The sequence below is a fragment of the Chrysemys picta genome, chromosome 8 (genome assembly GCF_011386835.1).
Source record: "Chrysemys picta bellii isolate R12L10 chromosome 8, ASM1138683v2, whole genome shotgun sequence".
NCBI lineage: Eukaryota > Metazoa > Chordata > Testudines > Emydidae > Chrysemys > Chrysemys picta.
Genome location: NC_088798.1, coordinates 90,784,627 through 90,804,226, shown reverse-complemented (window position 1 = coordinate 90,804,226; position 19,600 = coordinate 90,784,627). Strand labels below are relative to the sequence as shown.

General features: G+C 44.0%; 1 long non-coding RNA gene across 1 annotated transcript in view; it reads right to left on the bottom strand.

Moving 5' to 3' along the window:
- The window catches only part of LOC135973175 (uncharacterized), a 114,425-nt gene that overhangs the window by 73,014 nt on the left and 21,811 nt on the right, over positions 1-19,600 (bottom strand). The window contains exon 3 of the long non-coding RNA XR_010589879.1: positions 7,184-7,270. This is a non-coding gene — a long non-coding RNA (uncharacterized LOC135973175). The remainder of the gene's footprint in view (positions 1-7,183; positions 7,271-19,600) is intronic.

The window sequence follows — 19,600 nt, the reverse complement described above, 5'->3', positions numbered from 1 at the left end:
GGACTATAGAAACTATTCTAGAGTAGGAAGGACAGTCTAGTGGGCACTTTGGAGCAGGGGCTGTGTCTTCTTTGGTACTTGTACAGTACCTAAAACATTATGGCCATGATCCAGACAGGAGCGGCGCCAGGGTTTTTGGCGCCCTAGGCAGAGGTCCTTCCGCGCTCCTGGTCGTTGTCAGCAATTTTGCAGCGGGGGGGTCCTTCCGCGCTCCCGGTCTTCGGGGCACTTTGGCGGCGGGTCCCAGAGCGAGTGAAGGACCCACCGCAGAATTGCCACCGAAGACCCGGAGTGCGGAAGGACCTCCCGCCGCCGAATTGCCGCCTCCCCAAATCCTGGCGCCCTAGGCAACCACCTAGGTTGCCTAAATGGAAGCGCCGGCCCTGGATCCAGACTGGGACTGTGAGGACCACTGTGAAATAAATACAGGAGATCCAGCAATCAGGCAACTATGGAAGACAGCAAAGGACAGAGCATGAGAATGTGGATGCAAGCACTTTGGAGTCATGAATGGCAGAGTTTCACTCCAAACATGAGACATATCTCCTTTTACCGGAAATGATCATTACATGAAGCTTTATAACTTCCCAGCTAGCAAGAATTCTGAAATGCTTTCACGTTAGCATTCTTTCTGGATAACTAAAGTGTCACCTTCATACCCTCACATATGGGACAGCTTTTCTCCCCCTCTTTTAAAATGCAGCTGTTCCATAAAAGAAAACATTTCAATACCTCAATGTTTGTGACAATCATGTTTACTTTTAATGTCTTCCAGGTGCTGGCCTGGACAATGCATCCCTACAATTAGTAAAAGAAAAAACCCTCTTTCACACAAACCAAATTTCTGTGTGCCACTCCGTATCTCTAGGTACTGATCAGTTGGTCACTGACATAGTTAAGCCTGACTCTGTCTTCACCTTTTTTGGTCCTAGAGAGGATTGGCATGCTGTATTTCAGGGGTAGGCAACCTATGGCATGCGTGCAAAAAAAGTGGCACGCGAGCTGATTTTCAGTGGCACTCACACTGCCCAGGTCCTGGCTACCGGTTTGGGGGGGCTCTGCATTTTAATTTAATTTTAAATTAAGCTTCTTAAGAATTTTAAAAACCTTATTTATTTTACATACAACAATAGTTTAGTTATATATTATAGACTTATAGAAAGATACCTTCTAAAAACGTTAAAATGTATGACTGGCACGCAAAACCTTAAATTAGAGTGAATAAATGAAGACTTGGCACACCACTTCTGAAAGGTTGCTGACCTCTGCTGTAATTAAACCTGAGCTAAAACCACATCACCTCTAGTCACCTTTGGATGAGGATAACGAAAGGGGGAACTGGAGAGGACCTGATTTCCAACCTACCAAGCAGGACTGCAGAAGAAAAATCCAATGTCCTACAGCCTAGTGAATTTGATTAAGTGGGCAACTATGGCCAAGGTAAGCAGTGAAGATGAGAGCAGAACTTCAAAACAAATATTTTCCTGCATTCCTAAAAAGGCCTTTAGTTTAAAAAAAGCATCTGTAATAAGACACATTTAAAAAAATCTTCAAAAGCCAGAAATAGAAAGAAGCTCCAAGATAGTCAGGAGAGAAATATTGTTGCATAAATTGTGGGAAAAAATACATATTCAGTTAATAGCATTGGTTAAAAAGCAAAGCATGAAATTAGGGTGGATTTTTTTTCCAGGAGTACAAATATTCTAAAGGATTTTTTATTCTCTCTTTAATGTCTGCCTTCCTTTCTTCCAGCTATTTTGTGCTACTGAATACGTCTAGAACAAAAATTTTACCTCACTGAATTACAGCACTTTTATAAGTTATGTAACATAGGAAGTAGAAGCTGAATGATAATAGGTAGGTAACTGAAAATGATAAAAATGGAAGGTACTTTAAAAATTAAATCAATTGCATCAGCCACCCCATCTGAGAAGTGCTGCTCTTTTTATTCTTTGTGTGGATTACCCAATCAGTGTAATACAGTTATGGCTTGTCTACACATGGAGTTATTCCAGAATACTTATTGCTCTTTAAATTCATGCCCTACCCTAATTCAGATTAATGTTAAAGTGTAGACAAGTCTTTACATTTCAGGGCTGTAGCATTGGACTGAAGGAGGCTTTTTAAAATTTATTTATTTCTCAAATAAAGAACCTTTGCATGGGATTTGAGTCCCTACCAGGTTTTTAACTCCTAGTATTTTTGGTTATACTGACTTCTTCCATTTATTAGTCTGCATATTGAAAAGTATGTGACACTAGAACACGGAGTGGTAGGACAGCCCATATAACATTCAATGGCGGTGCTAACCTCAGGGCCCATCTCAGGACAGGCAAGACCTTAAACCTTGAAATTCATTTTCACGGATTCCTAGATATTGTATCAAGTGTAATAGCTATGTCCAGTTAAGGAATTGCTATATTGTTGGACTGATTTTCAAAACTGCTTGCCCAACTGCAAACCCTTACATAGGTAAGCTGGTAAACTGCCCACACAACTGGCCAGCTTTGCATCTGAAGTGTTGGTGATAATTTTTACATATGTATTTGCACATACAGTTCACAGAACCAAGCCCGTGTTGCTTTAAGAGAACTGTGGACCATCATATGGCCCATCAGTGGCCTTCTTCATGGAATTTGCCTAGCAATACCATACAGACAAGATGTAACCAATTCATCTCTTACAAGAAAAATACAAGCTGCAAGCTCCCAGTATATTGTCTGTTCCTATAATAGAGACATAACACATCTTTACTGAAACAGAGATCAAAATGGACCTGTGTCTTAATGGCTAATAAAAACCCAATTGAAAAATACAACAGCAGCATTGGGAAAGAGTTCTTGGGTCATCTAGTTCTGACCATGCTCCTGTGTCACAGTAGGATGGGTTTCATAGTTTCTTACATCATCCCCAATTTTAGAGCCATGTCAGATCAAACAAAGCTAAGTTTTATGATAACATATCATGAAGGTTGATGGTGTAATGTGCCAATCGCCTTCAGACCTTTCCTGCCAACCTTGTTTGCTAGCATCCAAGTTTGCCAACTCTCTGTTGACACTCTTGCAGCATTACTCTAGTCTATGTCTATCTAGGTACTTAAACTTGCTGACCACTTTCTCTGATCACAGCCTTGTAGAAAAATCTCCCTCTGTATGCACGTGTGATTGTAGCTATGTGTAAGAGTGTAATTGTGTATGCGTATGAGAGAGATGGATTTGATGCAAGTTAATATGGGATGAAGCAAATTGCAAACAATATGCCAAAATACCACCATTTCCTCTGCTAGATCCATTGGAAGATGGTTTGCTGCAGTTCCCTACTCTCCCATCCCCAGCTGCTGAACAGCCCATTTATTGTCCTACACAATAATATGCAGAGCAGATGCCAATGGCCCGACATCATAAATTATTTCAACCTATGTTGAGCCTTGGCTTTCCCTGTTCAATGGTCACAGCCATAGTTACCTACAAGCCAAACTGGAGATGAGTTTTTGAAATACAGTAGTTTACCCCATTTCTGCAAGAGTATGAGCAGCAGCTAGCCTAAGGAGGAATGCCCACATTTCTCCCCTTGTTTTTTCTGCATGTTTCTATCATACAAATAAGAAATGGGGCAAGTCTGATTACTGAGCATACTGTATGCACGGTAATTCAGACTCCTTTGGAGAACTACTAGTCCTAGCTCCTCAGTTAGTAAGGGGCTGGTTAGAGATTGGACTCTGATTCCACCATCTTCAAAGGAAATAGGATCTGGCCCTAATTGTATCCTTGCACCACGATCCCCTGCTAGATAGAATGTCACACTTACTCAACTGTATGTTACCATGTTGACCTGTAGTAGCTACAGCCTACACTGGAGGCAAGCCCACACTACAGTGTAGTAGTGGGCAAATAGTGGTAAATTCCTGTGTGCACTTTCCCAATCTCTAAATGTCCTAAATTAAACAAACCTCTTGGATTCATGTGAGAATGTCTCCACTTGCATTAATAGCTCTACCATTACTATTAAAACTTAAGGTAGCCAATTATATAACAATGACACAAATGCACTTTGAGAAGAATGAGAGAGCAGAACCCTGTGAATTTTCTCCGTAGATCAACACCAAGTGATGGAGATGTAGCTGCAACTGTCATGGAGAAAATGCACCTTTCACTGTTCAGGGCAACTGCACCTGTATTACCCCCTCTGTGGTCCCTCAGGGTCACCCACTCTAGGCTCCCTGGCTCCTCAGCTCTTACCTCTTGGGCAGAGACCTGCATCTCTCTCCCTCCTGACCAGAGGTTTTTCCAGGCTGCACAGCTTCTCACCTACACTGGGATATTCCTAGCAAGCCAGGCTGCCTAAACAGTGCACTTTGCTTACTCTTCAAAGGTTATGAATAACACAATTGCCAGCAGTTATGAATTACCACTCAGTTCTTTACATAAGCAAGCACATTTATTCTTAAGGTAAAAGCATTTCAGAGAAAACAAACATAATAATAGATTATAATAATAATATTATACATAATAATAAAAGAAACTACATGTGCTAAAAGCTTACCAGAGGCCATCCATTAGTCTCATGGAGACTCAGTAGGCTAAAGTCCTTCCAACCCTTCCCAGGAAGGACTGGGGCCCCCTTTGGACAGAAGGTCCTGTCTGTCTGCTGGGTCAGAAAGAAGGCCATAAGTCAGTTTAAACTCGGGCTATTTGTCTAAAAGTCCTTTATCTGTTGATTTCTGGAGAATCTGTTTGAACTAGTATATATACTCTAGAGGTGGTAGTACTTCCCTGGAGGTGTTACAACCTGAGTGAATTTGCTTAAATCACCCACTGCTGTTCTTAGTTCCTGGAGGCGCTGTGGTCACCCTCCCCCATGGAATTGTATACAATCCCTGGCCCACAATGACGCATAAACTTAATACAGTAAGCTTTCACAAAGATATTGCAGGAAATGGCCAGATAGGTTGCAGTACCATATTAAATAGCCTGCAGTTTTACCCTTCTATCTGGGAGGCTGGAGCTAGTATTACATTGGCTAAGGAACACCAAGCAGAACATACTGCTGCAGGAGCACACTATGGGTATGTCTATACTACCCGCCGGATCGGCGGGCAGCGATCGATCCAGAGGGGGTCGATTTATCACGTGTAGTCTAGACATGATAGATCGACCCCCGAGCGCTCTCCCGTCGACTCCTGTACTCCGCCACAGCGAGAGTCGATGGGGGAGCTAAAGTTGCGTAACTTAGATTGATCCCCGCCCCCGTGTAAACCAGGTCTAAAAGTGAGAAGAGATACAGCATTAGGATTGAGTACATGATGATACACATGTGTCTACAATACATGCTTCCTAAAGTGAGCTACTTCTCTACAATAAGAAGTTTAATCTAGCAGTCAGGGAAAGGGACTGGAAACCAGGATTCCTGAGTTTCATTCCTTTTGACACTCACTTGCTCAGTAACCTTTTATGCTAAAATTTTCAAACTTGGCTATCTGAAATATGGCCCAATCCAGTTCCCAATAAACCCAAATGGCCAATTTCCTATTAAACTTTTGTTACAGAATCAAGCCCATAGGCACCCAAATCCATATTTAGGCTCTTAAATATAAGTGCCCTGAGCTTCAAAGGTACTGAGCACACACACATCACTGGGTATGTCTACATTGCTGCTGGCAGGTACAATTCCCAGCATGGGTAAACAATCTTGCACTAGTTCTGCTTGAGCTAGCCCAATAACAATAGCTGTGTGGCCACAGCAGCACAGGCAGTAGCTTGGGCTAGCCACCCAAGTCCAAGCTGGCCCAACCCCATGGGTCTGAGTTCAGGTGGCTAGCCTGAGCCTTGCTGCAACATCCACACTGCTATTTTTGGTACCCTAGCTCAAGCCTAGATAGCCCAATTCTGCCTACCTTCACCAAGAGTCACGCCTCCCAGCTGCAGTGTAGACATACCCAATGGGAGTGGGTTGGTCTGGAGCTCAACATCTCACAGATTCAGGCCCTAATGTTTGTAAAGTGCTTTGAAATCCACTGATAAAAAGTGCTTTAAAAAAGGTGAAAAAAATGTAAGGTACTTAGATGGCACCTTACAATCTCTAAGATATTTACCTTCACAACACTGCTGTGAGGTGGGGTGGTACAATTATCCCCATTTTACAGACGGGGAACTGAGGTACAGAGAAACTAAGTGACTTGCCCAAAGTCACACAAAAAATTGGACTCATATCTTCCAAGTCTCAGGCTAGTGCACTAATCACTGGACCATCTCTCTCTAAAAAGGTAATATTATATTAATATTATTTATTACTAGTGTTCTCAGCTATAAAGATCTTAAGTAGGGATGGGCAAGTTGATTCAGGAAGAGTAAGAATGATCAGAAAAGGTGCAGAACAGTTTGTCCAGCTCTTTAGAGAAGTTTTATTAATTATTATTATTATTATTATTATTTTCACCTGAACTTCAGGCTCTGATAGAGACTGGAAGAGAAAGTGACAAAATACCAATGGAAAAGCAGCTCTGGCTGTATTCATGGCTCTATCAGAAGCAGGAGAGACTAAAGACTCCATAAAAACCTCATTCTCTAAAGACCATATATCTCCATTTTACCATCTCAGTCCAGATTCCCATATCATTTCATCTCTATATCATGTCCTAGCATCCCTAATTTCTTTCAAGACACCTGAAACGTCCCAATTTTTCCATATCACCAGTCAAAACACTGACATTTTTAAAACTACAAAGTGTGTTCAAGCGATATTGCTAGACACATACAGTGTCTTGTGCACCCATTTCACTCTTATCCCATAGCAAAGGAGTTTCATGGCCACCATTGCCCAATGTCAAAGCTTTTCATAATGTGCCAGGTAACAAGACTGCAGTCAGTACAAGTCTGATGAGCTGATGCCCCCTTTAGTTAGTGCAAAGCCCAACTCTGACCGCTTCTAGTGGGCAGACTAAGACAGGAAAGGGATGGGCACATGATTGTCCCACTGTCCCTTGCTACTCTCCACTTTACAGTTACCTGAAGCAAAGCAAGAGGTAGAGCTCAGACTTTCTTTGATCTGCTCTGTTGCTCCAGACAGAGATTTTTCTGACCTTTCCCCACCCAGCAACGGCCTTTTGTCGGTTTGACTATTTCACTTTAAAATATTGCTACGGAAACGTGCCAGGCTTTTACTTTGAAAATATGGTCAACATTACCTTTCTTGTGAAATGTTCAGTCTAGCTTTGCAGACTCAGCTGGTTGTAGTATTTCCGCATGTCCAGCCTATGGGCCTCAGATGGAATCTGGAAATACACAGCGGAGAAGAATGAAAAGGAATGAGAAAGAGTTAACATTTCTTACAAACTTCATAAAAGTTTCTTTTTGGTTTCATCTGGATTTCTGTGCAAAGATTCAGGTCTCTTCTCTTTTCTTCTGAATCTGTTTGCCCTTCCCTAGTAACAGGGCTGAGTACTGAACTGCCACTTACTCAGTGGCTGCGTGCCAAGCATTTTGCCCTCTATCAGTCTCTCTGTTGGAATTTCAAACCTACATTGTCAGACATTTGTTAAGAGAATGCATGTGTATAATCTGCAGGCACTGTTACTGAAGTGGAGTCTGCACCTGTGGTAATGGCAGGTACAGATTACTCAGACTGATCCCTTGATTTACTTTTTCCACCCAAGCTGCACATTAGGAATCACAGCTTGTCTCCCTGGAAAAAGAAGGGCTACCAAGATATCTAGGGCCTGATCCAAAACCTTCTAAGTCAATGGAGGTGATTTCAGTGAGCTTTGGATCAGGCCCATGCACAACAATATTTATTAGCATAGATCAATTTCAAACAGGAACAGGCTGAACAGTGACAGTAAAGACGAGTGAAGTACTTCCTAAGCTGCCAAATAAAACTATTTCATCATCATCATCATCATCATAACAACAACAACAACATGAGTTCCCAGAAATTGATTTGTCCCCCGTATTGTGGGAATGCTTTATGTACACTCTCGTCTGCATGTCCAGACCTGATGATACCTGCCTGCAACAGGCAATTGAAAACTGGGGAGTTCCCTATCAATTAAGCCTTACCACATGTTTTCTTTCTGCCATTGAGTGGGAAGGGAAAGATGCCCATGAAATTAATTAACTTTATTAAAATCAGGAAAACAATATACCCCCTATGTAAAGTATCCAAGCAATGGGAAGCTAAACCAAACAAGTAGGTCTCCTCTAAGAAGGTCTAAACATAGGCGTAGTCTTAACCAAGTTCATAAGGAGCTTACATCAGGGCCCTGGTTCAGAACTCCCAAAATTAGAATCAGCAAACAAAGTCTCTGGGCCCAATGAGGCTAGTCCCCTAGAGCCTGAATGAAACCACAGCTTGCATGTGCCCTCTAGCCCGTGGCCAATTTACTCCTCCTGTTTAAATAGCCCAGCCACAGGGCTGGACAGGGGTGGGAATTCTAGACTGTACCCAGGCTTGCTTCAGCAGTAAGTTCCAGACTGTTTCTTAAAGGGGCAGTACATTCCACCATCCCCAACTATAAGGGAATCTGGACCAGGAGACGGCAACGTTTGGTAAGCACCATGGCGGGTCGGGCCAGTTTATTTACCTGCTGACGCGGCAGGTTCAGTCGATCGCGGCCCCCGCTGGCCGCGGTTCACCGTCCCGGCCAATGGGGGCGGCGAGAAGCAGCACGGACGAGGGATGTGCCGACCCCTGATCTGGACACTTGAGGGGGCTTCGACACTCAAGACCAATCTTCTTTGTTGCCTGCCTGGGCAGAGCCCATTTCTCTACACTGCCTATGTTCTATTCAATGTCAATTTCACAGGTGTAGTGCCTATAATAGCTGAAGCAACAATGATCAAAGTCCTGACAGACTTCTGGAGGCAGCCTGAGGGACTGGGAAACCTGATGTTGGGCAGGTACTACCTCAGTGGTGGGCAACCTGTGGCCCATGGGCCGCAAGACAGTGTTTACATTGACCGTCCGCAGGCACGGCCACCCGTAGCTCCCAGTGGCCATAGTTCGCCGTTCCCAGCCAATGGGAAGCAGTGACCAGCACGTCCCTGCAGGCCACAGGCTGCTCACCAGTGTACTACCTGATTCTACTGGCAACTGATACAGCATGAAGGCAGATTGCTTTGACCAGCTGAAATGTCTGACACGCATCCTATGTTGTGGAGAGGTTTTGCTTGGTTTAACTTCTGTACTTTCCACCCCTTTGCCTGAGGCACACTGCACTCTCTCTGCATCAGGATCATGACTTGTAAAACTGGACATTTACCTTGAATGTCAGAGCTATATTTGACATACTAATACAAGAAGTTGTCCTCTTTCTGATCAGGGTCACGAATCGATAGAGCCATCCCATTATATGCTGGTAGGGCAAAGACTGCAGTTCCCATCTCCCACTCATGAGAGGGAAATGCCATGTGAAGGGGAGGGGGAGGAGAAGGAGGCGGGGCGCATCACGTGACTACCTGGAATGTGACCTCTGGGTAACTAGAGGGTATACTTCAACAGTTTCACCTTGTCTTCTGTAACCCTGCCTCAGGGCATAAATGAGAAGAGTGAGGCCCCTGCATGTTGCCTTTTCCATTGGCCTTGTGATAGGTAGATTAGATTTCATGCTGACCTAGTTCTACCAGTAGAGGAAAAAAACGAGTGAATGAAACAATGATTGATGATCTCCCTTTGTTATACAAGAACTTTGTCCGTCAGCTGATCTGTCCTCCCGTTAAACATATCTTGGAGGCCAAGCCAAGGTGGTCATATGATTTTAAGTTTACAAATAGTAGTAAATGACCTTTTGTATCAGGCTCCCTTAGCCTTTCTTTATTAAGATACATTTCCACCAAAAAGAGCAAGGGGTGGGAAAAACACATTAATCACATACTAGAGAAGTGTATATAAAATACCTTGCTAGTTAAAACTGGAATCTTGGCTACTTTTGTTGGTCTCTTCCTGTTATTTCACAGATATGCTTCACAATCCTTTAGCACATTCTCATCTGTTTAGCATTACTGGGGCTCGACTTTTTGTTAGCACTCACTTTTTGCCAAAAGCGAGTATCACATAATACAGGATATCTGAAGGGCTAATCAGAAGACGGGGGTTGATATTTTAAATACTGTCTGATGTTCAGTTCAGGGCTGCTCCTCAGTTGAGCTACAACTCAACCAGTTGAATAAAGCTATATGGTTTTACCCTGCATCTACATTAGGCAAAAGATTGAATTTAGGCTCAGCTGGCATGTGTTAGCTAAGTCTGACCTAAACTCAGCTACTTTTCCTAGTAAAAATGATCAGCTGAAGATAGAGGCAGCAAGCTACCACTCCACAACATGCCATGCTGCCAATGATTTATAAATGTTCTAAACCCTGAGTAATATGCAGCCACATTTGCTTCCGTTCTGATCCACTGGTAACATTTGTGCCTGATGTACTGAGCTATCAACCTCCACAGGAATTTATTTTTCCATTAGGCGAATTCTCTCTCCACTAGTTCTGTTCATTTTCAACCCCCAAGTTCCATACTTTGAGCTTCTGTGGAGGGGACCGGACCATTAATTCCAGAACAGATGTTGGTCTCCTTCATTCCCTGCAACCTCTCCTTTTGTTGTTGTTGTAAAGCTCTTAAGAGTGATTTAATTGATGCCCATTGCTAATTGTTTTTTTGGAAAAAGCAAAAGAAAATAGATCTATAAAATGTTTACAAGCAGATGACTGGACCATTAGTGCTGCTGAATCAACTTGAGCTGAGTTGACTGCCTGATGCTAGACAAAGCCTGGGCTATGCATCACTCTGCACCAGATAACATCATTCCTCTACCTCCCACCTAACCCTTTCATTGCCATCCAAGCACACGTGTGTCTAAACAGCCGTTTTAAATGGAATGTCCATTCAATTGACTGAAAGGCCCGGGTGTACCAGATGCTGGATTTCATTGAGGCATCCAATATATTTCAACACCTTTAATCCTATGATGCTGGCCTGGCCAGTGGTGTTTTGCTTCTTTGGGACTAGCCAGTTTTCTGGGATTAAGAGAGGAGTGTAGGGTTTGCGGTTTCACTGAATAGGCTGCTGGGAGATGAGGCCGAGTCAGGACTTCTGGATAAGTCACTCTGCAGGGAATTCCTCCGCCTTCCCGTAGCCTACCTTTCCCTTCTGCTCTACTTGTCCCTGCTGATTGGTGTAGCTTCACCGCACATGGGCAAGAAGTAAGGGGCGGGCGACTCAGAGCAGCAGCTGAGAGCAGGAACTTTCTGGCAAAGCACCAGTGATGACAAGGAGGCAGGAGGAATTAAAGTAGCTAAAGTCTGCCCATGGGGAAGGCCCATTTCTGGTGCTTATGGGGAAGGTTGTTAGGTAGCTAGGAGGTGGGAGAAATGGGGAAGAGCAGGCAGGGAGGATAGTCATCTGCACAGCTAAACAGGATAATGGTCAATTTGTCTCACCTTTAAAGGTGAGCTGGAAGGTCTTTGGCCCGTCAACATCTGAGTTTGTGGTTGTATGTTGCAACAGCTGATGGGATCATGCTAATACCTGAAGTGGTACCTTCAGTGTCATTGATTATAGCAGGAGATACATATAATTCAAAACAGAGATCTTAGCAGGTAAAAGAGTAAAAGGTTGTAATAAAACATTCAAATGTACACAGTAAGCCATTCTACCAGATCTTCTGTAACCAACTTCTGCCCTGTAAAATCTCCCAGAAAGAGGGATTTAATCACAGAGGGATGTACAGTAACTCCCCACTTAACGTTGTTTCGATCATTCGTCCCTGCTGAATTACAAAACATGCTCCATTTAAAGTTGTGCAATGCTTCGCTATAACGTCGTTTGGCTGCTGCTTTGTCCACAGCTGGCAGCCCCCCTATCAGCTCCCCAATGCCCCTCCCCCACACAGACCCCACAGATCAGCATCTTCCCCCTTCTCCCTCCTGCCCGCGGCAATCAGCTGGCTTGCGGCGTTCAGGAGGCAGGAGGGAGGGGGGAGGAGCAAGGACTCGGCACGCAGGCTCCCCCTCCCTCCCCTGCCTCCTGAACGCCGCAAGCCAGCTGATTGCCATGGGCAGGAGGGAGGAGGGAAGAGCGAGGACGCGGCGTGCGTAGTAAAGACGGGAGGGGGGGAAGAAGAGGCAGGTTAAGGGTGGAGGTTTGGGGGAAGGGGTGGCGTGGGCGGGCCGAGGGTTGAGCCCCCTGCCCCTGGTGCTTGCAGAGTAGGGGAAGCTGCCACTGCTGCTGCGCAACGTGCTTCTCCTAGCCTACAGCACCTTCAGCCTCCTTGCCTGCCTCATTGTCTCCAGGGCCTGTGTGGGGTAAGGTGTGGGGGCACTTCCCAACTATAGTACTGTACTGTACGGCAAAAAAATTTTCCCTGGAACCTAACCCCCCCAATTACATTCATTCGTATGGGGAAATTGGATTCGCTTAACATAGTTTCACTTAAAGTCGCATTTTTCAGGAACATAACTACAATGTTAAGTGAGGAGTTACTTATTACCTTTACACCCTGATCTTCCCCTGCATCCACCCACTCCTCACCCTTCTGCCCACTCCTCTGAAGCTGATCCTTGAACCCATGGAGAGCACAGAGGTGGCTGAGACCCCCAATCCCTTCAGAAGTGGTGTTATCTGTGAGCAAAAGGTCCTTTTCACACGTGAATTAGAAAGGAAACCACTGAACCCTAACTGACACACACTATCAAATTCTGCTGTCAGATACATCAATGTAAATGTGGAATAACTCCACTATCCTAAACACATTTAAATCTGGATTTACCCCAGTGTAACTGAGTTCAGAATCCAGCCTCATGTGTGGAGGTAAATATTACCCCTTTTACTGCCATGCCACATTGGAAGCCCCTCCTTGTGTCTGTAAGAATGTTGCCGAAAAGCCATCTGAATAACAGAAGAAGTCTATACAATCCAAGCACCAGTGACAAACTTCCTTCAATTGCTCTCGCAAATGTATTTTTAGACATACTCCAAGCAGTCAAACGCAACTTCCTTCTTGTTAAAAACTAAAATAAAATAAACTGTAAAAAGCGTCTGACCAGCTGGGAAAGACAAAAAAATGCAAAGTGTTGATCTGCTCAACAGCTGGAAAAATGACTATTTGTAAAAATAAAATTAAAAAAAAAAACTGTTAACATTTTAAAGACATTGCGTGGCTGGAAAAAGCAACTTTTTGTTACCATTTGGGATTTACAGCTGCTGAAGAATCAATTTTTCATCAAACCTATCTCCAGTTTAAAGCCACTTAAAAGTGGAAAGCCAACTCCTTAAATATTTAACATTTATAGATAGTCACTGGAAAGGCAGCAAACCTACAAAATGGATGAGATAGTTGCAGCAGGATTTTAGCACTCTTCCTAACCCCACATTTGTTTTTTAAAAGAAACAACCACTCATGAATAATCTTCTGTTGCAACCAAACAATGATAGGAAGCATGGTTTAGAGGTTAACACCTAGGAGAATTGGATTCTGCTCCCAACTCTATCACTATCTTCATAAGTAAGCTTGGGCGAGTTACTTAGGTCCACACTGTAAGCTCTCTAGTATGGCTGCTCTAAACCGATGGGAGACCGCTCTCCTGTCAACTTAATTAATCCACCCCCAATGAGCGACGGTAGCTATGTTGGTGGGAAAAGCTTTCCCGCTGACATAGTACTATCCGCACTGGTGCGTAGATTGGTGTAACTTACGTCACGCAGGGGAATGGCTTATTCACACCCCTGAGCGACATAAGTTATACTGACATTAGTGGTAATGTAGACATAGCCTGTGTGTCTGATTTTCAGAGGTGCAGAGCACCCTCCATTCCAACTGGAGTCAATAGAAGCTGCAATTGCTCAGCACTTCTGAAAATCAGGCCCAACGTATCGTTGGGTACATCTTCACTACCCTCCGGATCGGCGGGTAGTAATCGATCTATCGGGGATCGATTTATTGCATCTCGTCTAGACGTGATAAATCGATCCCCGAACGCGCTCCCCATCAACTCCGGAACTCCACCAGAGCAAGAGGCGGAAGCGGAGTCGATGGGGGAGCCGCAGCTGTCGATCCTGCGCCGTGAGGATGCGAGGTAAGTCGATCTAAGATACGTCGACTTCAGCTACGCTATTCTTGTAGCTGAAGTTGCGTATCTTAGATCGATTCCCCCCCCCCCCACCAGCGTAGACCAGCCCTCAGACTGAGCACCCAAAAATGAAGTACCTGAAATCAGAGGCTACTTTTGAAAATGGCAGCCCATATCTTACTGCAGATTCTCATGTCCATATAGGGTTTTCATGGGCTTAATTCTCCATACCACGAAGGGAAGTGAAACTGGTCAGCTTTCACAGATTTCTGAAATACCACTTAAAGTCCAGTGACAGTAATCAGAACAAATTACGACCAAGAAACGTACTCTCAATACAACCCACCCTTCAATGTCTCCAAATGAGTCAAAGTTCTATTTCTGGTTAATATATTTTCTGGCTGCTTGGGTTAGAAATGATACCAGACAGCTACTCACATTCTTCTCTTTAAACAAAAAGCCAATAAGTGCAAGAAATATAAATATAGCTCGGTCGGGTTGAAATCCTACTTTCCTTCTTTCTGAAGTGAAGTTATCAGAAAAGTGGCTATGTACAAATGACACCTTCTTTCTCAACATACTTGCTGCCTTTGAGTCATGTCACTATCTTTATTGATCACGACAACTGTTTACTCCTGTTAGCACCTCATAGCCAAGACAGCTGTGGGAAACAGAACTGGGTTCTATTCTACCACATGCATCATGAACACCACTGTCCACTAATTTGTGCAGAACATTCTTAATGATGATGTCAGGAATAGAAAGAACTCTGCTAGATTTTCAGAAGTTTGTAGCCACATGAAGTTTGTAGCACCAGCATTTAGAAAAATCCATCATTTTAACTGGTGAACTTAAATTTACTGTGGACGTCACATCACAGAAAAAACAGATAGGGAACGTTATGATGCCAGTTTTTATGCAGCCCTTTCCCTGACTCTAAATTCCCTTTAACCTTACTTTGGCTTTGATCCTCACATAGGTTCAAAAGTACATGTTTACATCAAGGTCATTGCCTTAGACTCAATAATTCAACAAGACATAGTGTTTGAAAGAAAACAAATAGACTATTGGGTCACATTCGAGGCTGTGTGGTTTTGTTATCAATTTATGTCATGCCATAAACAAGAAAATGACCTTAAATACAAAAGGATAAGGCAATTCTGAGAGATAAAACATAGCCAGCCTAGAGTACTAGGCTTCTTGGATAACAATTTACAGCAGCTAAGACTGTTAAACTGTATAACTTTTACATGGTTTCGGAGCAGGAGAAAGTCTAACTCTGCAGTAGGCAGACTTTAACCCTGGAACAAACTTTTCAAAGCCATAATAGCTCTTTCATTATCCCTCACTTGTTTTTCCAGTTCCTCTCTATTTCAATTACTAAAGGCTTTTTGTTTTTGTTTTGTTTTCCTTCCCTTCTTCCATTCAAACTTGGAGGATCTCTAATATGCACAAACCTGCCAGATCTGTTGGAAATGTATGTGTCACTGAGACATGACAAATGTCCCGTAATTGCCTCCTCTCCACAAAGACCTACTAAACAGGGCCATTATACCTAAAGAGCTAAATTCTTCCCTTGAATGTGTGCATGCAACTCTCCTCAACTCCAATAAGAACTGAGTCACATGCATCCAAGAGCAGTGCTTTATTCTAAAATTGAACTGTACAAACTTCTTACTGATGCCTGACAAGGCTTCTGAGTTTCCCTTTCAACAACTCATGGCCTCACCAATACCTAAGAGAGAATAGGGAGCTGTGTTTAGTGTACTATCACCAACCTTAGCAGAGGCAGCAAAGAATGTTGAACTCAGATATCAGATGAAAAATAAAGTAGGGAATAATTTCCAGCCATGTTTAAAATACATTTATATTATTTTTAAATCTGTTACTGTTCAAGGTTATAAGCCAGAGGTGGGCAAACTATGGGCCGCGGGCCACATCTGGCCTACGAGACCGTTCTGCCCCACCCCTGAGCTCCCGGCCAGGGAGGCTAGACCCTGGCGCCAACCCCCTTCCCCACAGCCTCAGCGTGCCGTGCCACCAGCGCTCTGGCCTGCCGCTCCTGCCGGGCAGCGAGGGCAGCGTGGCTGGCTCCGGCCGGGCTGTGAGCTCCTGCCGATCTGAGCAGCGTGGTAAGGGGGTGGGGAGCGGGGGGGTTGGATAAGGGGTAGGCAGTCTCGGGGGGCAGAGTACAGGGAGCAGGGTGTGGTTAGATAGGCGTGAGAGTCCCGGGGGGCCTGTCAGGGGGTGGGGGTGTGGATAGGGGTCAGGGCAGTCAGGGGATGGGAGGTCCCCATGGGGCGGTTAGGGGCAGGGGTTCCTGGAGGGGACAGTCAGGGGACAAGGAGCAGGGGGGGCTGGATGGGTTGGGGATTCTGAGGGGGGCAGTGGGCGGAGGCCAGGCTGTTTGGGGAGGCACAGCCTTCCCTACCTGGCCCTCCATATAGTTTCGCAACCCCGATGTGGCTCTCGGGCCAAAAAGTTTGCCCACCTGTGTTATAAGCAGTCAACAGTCGATTTAAGGGAGGCCAGATGATACAGTGGTTAAATCACAGGAAAGGTCTATTCCCCACTCTGCTTTATGTGCACTTGGATAAGCCACTAGAGTAAACGTTTTCAAAATCATACTCCTAAAGTTAGGCACCTACGTTCATCTTTAGAAACTTACATAAATGGCCTGATTCTCAGAAATGCAAGGCACCCTCATCTTCCACTGAAATCAGAGAAAGTTGTAGGGCCTCACCACTTTTGAAAATCAGTACTTCTCTCCCACCCCACTCCAAAGTCTTAGTACTAGGGCTAGTCAACATTATTCCATCAAAAAAATTGGGTTTTCAATTTTTTTAAAAAGGGTCTGCAGTTTGCAGAACATTTTGGCTTTTCATTGAAAAACCAAAGACCCAGAACCTGACAATTTTTTATTCCAAAACACCACCAGGGTGCCTCAAGAGAGTTGTGGTTTAGGTGCCTCATGTCCCCATTCTTCTCTGTGGGTTGGGCTCCCTGGCCAATCCATATTTCCTATGATGCACCATGGTCAGGAACTCCCATGATGCACTGTGGCAACACAATCAGAGGGATTAAAGACCCTGGTGCATCATGGAAGATATAATCTGGCCAGGGAAACCAGCCATAAAGGAGAATGGGGGCATGAAATGCCCAAAATACAACTCCCAAGAGGCACTGTGGTGGCATTTCCAAAATGAAATGTTCAGTTTGCAGACTAAAGTTTTCAGGGGAGAAGGGCTGTTTGTTTTTATGTTTTTGCTGAACAGTTGAAAATATTTTTGTTGGAAAAAATATTACTTTCCATCCAGGTCTACTTACTACAGCATCTGTGTGTAGTATAAGATATTCCGAGCAGATTCAGAGCTGTCCCCTGGGTACAATTCAAAGTGCCTTTTCTCCCTGAGTCTCACAAATGGCAAAAGCCATGTCGACATAGCCACACACAGTTTCCGCCATGCCAGTGGTGGTTAACTTTTCTCAGGAGCAGCTTGCTCCCCCTTTTATGACAGAACAATTACCATGGCTCAAATTCATCGCTGCCTTCAACAGGGCTACATTTGGCTATTGATTACGCCCCGTATGGTGACATCTATTCATCCTCTTACTAAAAATGTTCAAACTATATCATTATTAAATCTCATCCAACACTTCACTATATTTCACGGGACATTTGTTTCTCCCTTAAAATGATATTGCAGGTGAGATTCTTGAGACTCATCCTGTTCTTTCCGTCTCATAAGAAGCCAATATTCTTGTGGAGAGAGTAAAACGGCTATTAGAGCAAATCAGAAAAGATGGGGAGCAGCTCACAACAGGATTTGCCACACTGGCAGCACCTAAAGATACTCCTGTTAGGTGGAGGGGGAAAACAAAAGAGCCAGGGCTTGTGTCAGCTTTCAACAGCCTTCTTGGCTCATTTTCTGCCCGTGAACTAATGACAATTATGATCTTCTTTGTTCTAGTTCTTAAGTTGAAGCACTGTTTGTGTGGGGTTCTTTTCTTTTTTCCCCCTCTGGCTTGTTGACTCTTATAAACACATTCATAAATTTTATTCCGAGTGCCAGTACAGTGCTTAATGGTGTCAAAGGGAAGATTTTAAAGACAGTCAATCCATGTCAGAAAAAGCCACTTGAACGTAGCGATAAATATTTGTCTGGATTTCATTTTGCTAACAAACAGCTTCTTCTTTTCTGAAGAGATGATTTCATAAACAGGAGAATTTTCACATTAATATTAAAGTGTGTGTGTCTGGGTTTGTATTTTTAATAGAAATTTTCCTAATGGGGACATTAAAGAGTTTGTATTCCGTCTGCACAAAATCAGCTCCCTTTTCGGGAAAATCCTGGCAACTCAAGACCTCTAGAGTGAGATCATGTTCTTTTGCGCTCCATCAGACTCATCCTTAGCCCTTTCATTGAAGTTTTTGGGGTAGACTTAGATACTGCAGTGTCCCTGAGCTGAGCCCATAGCTATACATTTGATGTACATAGGGGTATTTTGGATTCCTTCAGGGCTGCAGTGACTGACCACATATTTTCCACTATCTGGTCCTACTAGTCTAAGGTCATTTCACAACCAGCAGACACAGAATACTAGGATCTTATTCTCTACAGTGTTGGGGTCCCTTCCATTTGGAAATATGACCAGCTTTGGGGGCTTACCTTCAACATATAGTCCCCCTTCTCATTTCCTTCCTCCCCAAGGGCAGGGGAGAGGCTGGGCAGGGACATTCCAAGGCCACTCCTTGGAGTCAGCTGGCATCCTTCTGTCAAAGATATGGACTTTCCTCTCTCAAGTCCTTGGAGACACCAAATCATTCATTCAGAACAGACTATCTACATCTTTCTGGGACTCAAAACCTGAATAGTCTGTTGGAGTGTGCTATATAGAGAGTGTCCAGCTACCAATGGCTCAGATAATTGAGCAGAGAGCTAATATCCGTGCACCTTCTTTAGGTTGAGTAACTGAGTTCCAATGCAGGGAAAGTATCTGTTGTATCCATTGGAGCAAGGTCTGATAGAAAGGAGCCAGAATGGGTCAAGAGGAAGCCAAGAGTGGAGTGGAAATGAGGAAATCAGGAAAGAGTGGGGAAGAATGGGAGAAAATGGGGAGCCAGGACATCATGCAGAAATAAGGATGGGTGCGTAAAGGAAGAAGGCAGAGATTAAGAGGCAGAAGGGGGTGTACAAAATTAATCTGAGTGGAAACTAGTAACCTAAAACTGGTTGATGAGAAAGAGACGGGTGCAGACAGAAAGAATAAGGAAATCAGTTTAAGGCAGAGAGATTAGAAAACAAGGAAAATGAAGTGTGTTATTGCTTTTAGCTTCCAGAAAGTTGAGAGCCATAATGTCACAAAATGTTACTACAGTATTAGAAGGCAAGACGGCCCAGGGTGAGGGCAGGCTGACATCTCCGTATGCATGTGGTGTGTGTACATATCAAGGAGGGAGTGACCTTCTTTGCTGTTTTGTTTTACAGTGTTAATGCTGACTTTTTGGCTGTGTGTGTTAGATGGGGAATACATCAAGGCAT